The following is a 4,981-nucleotide window of genomic DNA, read 5'->3' as shown; positions in this document are numbered from 1 at the left end:
GCTCCTTTGCCGCATTAACACTGGAAAAGAAGGAAGAAAGAAGACATTTTTAGAAGGTTCCACATAGAGAAAAATGTTTCCTTAGCTGTTGCAGATTTCCCGGGTTGTATGGCCGTGATCTTGGCACTGTAGGAGCTGACGTTTTGCCAGTAGCTGTGACTGGCATCCTCAAGGGTTTAACACAGAAAGATGGAGTGTCAAGGTGAGAAGGAAAATGGTAGTCAAGGTGAGAAGGAAATGCGTCTCACCTTGACACAGAGAGTACTCCATCTTTCTGTGTTATACCTCTGAGGATGCCAGTCACAGCTACTGGCGAAACATCAGGTCCTACAGTGTCAAGACCACAGCCATACAACCCGGGAAATCTGCAGCAGCTGATGAACTCCGGCCGTGAAACTCTTCGACAACATATTTTAAAATTCTCCCCTTCCTTTTCACTTATGCCCAGCATCGCTCCATGCTTTGGAAGACCAAGTATTTATTGCTAGGGATGAGTAGATCCTCCCCAAACTTCCATGAATATGTTATGTGTGCCGTTTACCATAATATTCAGGTTGTACCTTTTTGGGGGGTGGGAGGGGAAATGTGAGCTAAACATATAAGTTGAGAGAAGAAAAACTTGTGCTTACGGCCTCAGGGACTAGTGGTGGTCGAAAGCTATCAGTACCATCCCCAGGACAGGCAGGACACCTAGGAGGAGTAACCCAACTAAAATTAACCAACATGAGTGTTCCGCAGATGTCGCTGAAAGATCTAAATAAAATGATCCAAGAGAGTGTGACACAAGCAGTGTCTCCAGGCAATGAAATTTACGGTAGAGAATACTCTACCCGCACTAATTTAAAAAGAAATAGACCCTATACGTTCTAAAATGGATGACCTAAAAATTCAAATCAAAACTGAAACGAAGGAAATTAAAAAAAACCCAAATATTAGAGAATAAACAAGAAATCATAAATATTTCTACTAATCAGGGGAAATTAAAAGAAAAAAATTAGGGACTTAGAGTTAGATGTCCAGGAAATCACGAGTAAGAACGAGAGGATGGAAGATGCGATCGTATGTTTGGAAATGGACAAAGCAGAACTGATTATAAGGTGTCAGAATATACCGGAGACTATAGATAAAAATCTTAAAGAAGAAATCGCGTGTACTCTAGCTGAATTAGCATACAACTTCATGGGCTCCTGATTAGTGCACACTTAGGAGAGGGGCTGTGGCTCAGTGGTAGAGCATTTGCTTGACATGCAGAAGTTGCCAGGTTCAATTCCTGGCATCTCCGGTTAAAAGGATGTGGTAGTACGTGATGGGAAAGACCCCCACCTGAAACCCTGGAGAGCCACTGCCAGTCTGAGTAGACAAAGCCGATCTTGATGGGCCAAGGGTCTGACTCAGTTAAAAGCAACTTCACGGGTGTGCATGCATCCACTGATTGAATCTGAGCACACAGACAAAGAAAAAGAATCCTGATGTGACTGAGTCAAGATTCCTTTTTGTGTGCGTTGAAATTAAATCAGTGTGCACATGTGCTGGTGTGCACTTGTGTGAAATGCAAACCGGACGTCCAATCAGACTGCTCATTCACACAAAATCTGAAAAACCAACAACAGAAGAATGGCAGACTCCTCACTGATGCCACTTCGGAACAAGATTAGCTCTTTCAAAACTCACAAAATCTGGGGAGAAATTTGGACAGAGAGAATTTTCTAAGGATTCGTAGCTGTATCTTTGAAGGAATTCTGCGGCCTCTGATACTTCCAAATACACACATTCCACCAGTAGAAAACACCATCAAAGATTGGCAAAACACTATATTAAACAATTATAAAGTTGGTGGTGTCACAACAACAACATTTATGCATATTGTAACTATATTAAGGCATAAGATACAATATTTCCTCCTTTGAAGATAAGACATAAAGTTCATGTTTTCAGTGTAACTTGATAACTTGATAGGAGGAGTCCACATAGTTAGTGGTGAATTTAGTTAATTATTTAATTGTTTCTGTATCTCTGTGTATTTTATATTGGTTTTATTGTTATTATTGGGCGTATGCCCCTGTTAGCCGCCCTGAGCCTCCGGGGAGGGCGGGATATAAGTTTAAATAAATAAATAAATAACATATTCCAGACAGCCTTTGCAAAGATATTCTAGATATTTGGAAAATACGTTTCCTTTGACCTTCCTTGAGCCAGTTTGGTGTAGTGGTTAAGTGTGCGGACTCTAATCTGGGAGAACCGGGTTTGATTTCCCCTCTCCTCCACTTGCAGCTGCTGGATGACCTTGGGCAAGCCATAGTTCTGGCACAGCTGTTCTTGAAAAAAAGAGCATTTTCTGTCAGAGTTCTCTCAGCCCCACCTACCTCACAGGGTGTCTGTTTTGGGGAGGGGAAGGGAAAGGAGTTTGTAAGCCGCTCTGAGACTCCCTTGGGTAGCGAAGGGCGGGGTATAAATCCAATCTCTTTTTTTTCTTCTTCTTCTTGCCAGCTTTGTGAGTGGAACTCTTGGGACTCTTGTGACACTAGTCTTTCCCCTTGTTGTTTGGATTTACTGCCTCTGATACTTCGACTGCTTCCAGAGTAACACAAGATGAGACCATAAAAAGAAGAATAATACTATTTGGGAGACCTCAAGCCCTAATCGTATAGCAAGGAAGGTCCCTTCCTGGATCATAAAGGTTCTGGCCTAAACCAATGGTATCCATCCTACACATCACAGAGGGCAGCATTTGCAAATACCATCAACCCAAAGAGCCACATTTCCATCCCAAGCATGAGGCCTGCACCTCATGGAGGCTAGAAGCTTTCTCTTTCCTCAGTGGCAACTGTACAAAGGTGGGAACCAACTGTCAACCATAGTTCCCACTGGGAAAGAGCCTTGCCTACATTCCTGGAAAACGGGGTGAGTGCCACATCAGGGAACGGTGCACAGAAGAGCCACAGGTGGGTCGTCAAAGAGCCACATGTGGTTCCTGGACCAGCAAGTGAACATCTCCGGGCTAGATTGTCTCTTGAAGCACCTTTGTTCTGACCACATGCTCACCCACTGGTGATTCCAACATGATGAATGTATGAACGATGCTCCAAGTATCACTCCATGCACAAGGTTACATCAACGATCAGGTCGGGAAGGAGGCAGGTTAGCGTGGACATCACATGCAGCAGATTGTCCGTGCAGCCGCACTTAAGCACCATCCACAAAATATGATCCACGACTATAGTCCACTCACTTTATCAAACTGCCAAGTAGTCACATGGCCCTTATGACAGTCCTAAAAGAGGCTGTTTTTTTTTCACTAGGCGGAAATCAGACAAAAATTTGAGAAGCCACCCAAGAATCAATGGAGAGGCCACGATTGCTGGAAAGGGAGACAGAAAACAGACTCTGGACAGCTAGATGCCCTTGACTTAGGTAAAGGTTTCCCTTGCTCGAAAGCCAGTCGAATCCGACTCTAGGGTTGTGGCGCTCATCTCCGTTTCCAAGCCGAAGAGCCAGCGCTGTCCAAAGACGTTTCTGTGGTCATGTGGCAGCATGACTAAACGCCAAGGCGCACGGAATGCTGTTACCTTTCCCACAGAAGTGGTACCTATTTATCTACTTGCACTTCCTTGCTTTCGAACTGCTAGGTTGGCAGGAGCTGGAACCAGAGACGGGAGCTCACTCCGTCATGCGGCACTCAGGTGTCAAACTGCTGACCGACCGACCTTTCAGACTGCAGTTCAGCGTCTTAACCACTTGAGCCACCGCAGCCCTTGACTTACTTCTGCCAAATTAACATCCTTGGTGGGAGGGCGGGGTAAAAGTTTGATAAGTAAATAAATAAATAAATAATTTTTAAAAAAATGCATGCTGTTTGTCACCTGCCTTTCCTTTTGAGACTCCAGGTGGATTACACAGCACAAGTCACTGCAATCAGTAAGGTGAAGCATCTAATAAGCAACGTGACAGGACGTGGATTTTTGAACTCTAGAACACACATAAATATTACTAAGTGTGACAAGTTAGGCGAGCCGTAAATGGTATTACGTCAGTGGAAAGACAATGCACCGAGAACAAGATAATGCATATAGCAATGGATAACGTGTACCACAGCCGGCAGTAAAACCCGCAGACCCGTTCACCTCCTCGAAACATCTCCTGAAGCATTCGCTTGTCATATAGCCCTATCACCTTTATAAAAATGCCGAACAGTAGCCAAGGCATAATAGTCCCATAATATGGAGAAAAGTGCGATTGCAGTCTTCTGGGATGCAACGGAGAAATTCCCAGGGTGTTGCGGATCACACAGCAGTCTTTCAGCCCAGAGAACAGCTGAGAAGTGGCCCCTACCCCCTTCTCCACTATGTTGGCCATAACAGAGCCAGGCACCATCACAAGATGTCACGGGGCGGAACCAGGCGACGTCACAGCGTGGCTCATTTAGTTCCAAAATCTATGCCGCTCCACATAAACGTCTGAGTTGTGCAGGCCTTTTTTCTTTTCTGGGGGAACACGCCAGAACGGAGTTCCGGAACCTCTTCGACAAAATTCTCTTAAAGATCTTTAAAAGTTCATGAGTTTTCAGTATACAGATTGACGTGGTGGAGTTCGGCGGCGGCGATGGTATCAGCAATGGCGGCGGCAGCGGTGACGGCGGCACAGCGGTGTGGTGGCGCGATGCGGCAATCCCTGGTGGCCGATGGAGACAGCAGCACCCAGCACTCGGCGTCCATCGACGGTGGAGGCGGAGCGACGGAGAAGCGCACGGGAGCATGAGCGGCGCAGGCGCAGCGGAGCCGGACACGGACAGAGCTGAGCCGGGGCTGCCGCGGGCCGTGCGCCGGAAGATCAACACCGGGGAAGACTGACCGCAGATGCACGCTGACTCAGTGGACCGCCGAGGAGAGCCGTGAACAGCGAACCCACCCGGGTGCTGGTAGGCAGCCCCATCCCCTGAATAATGTGGCCATAGAATTAGGAGCAATCTGTGCTTGCAACACAA

At 46.3% G+C, this 4,981-nt stretch overlaps 1 non-coding gene across 1 annotated transcript; it reads left to right on the top strand.

Moving 5' to 3' along the window:
- Nucleotides 1–1,210: 1,210 nt before the first annotated feature.
- Nucleotides 1,211–1,282, top strand: TRNAV-GAC. The gene has a single exon. It is a non-coding gene; the product is annotated as a tRNA-Val (tRNA).
- Nucleotides 1,283–4,981: the final 3,699 nt, after the last annotated feature.

This window comes from Gekko japonicus, unplaced genomic scaffold (genome assembly GCF_001447785.1).
Source record: "Gekko japonicus isolate JY-2015 unplaced genomic scaffold, Gekko_japonicus_V1.1 scaffold420, whole genome shotgun sequence".
In the NCBI taxonomy this organism is placed as follows: domain Eukaryota; kingdom Metazoa; phylum Chordata; class Lepidosauria; order Squamata; family Gekkonidae; genus Gekko; species Gekko japonicus.
Note: the sequence above shows the minus strand (reverse complement) of the source record. Positions and strands in the feature narration are given on the sequence as shown.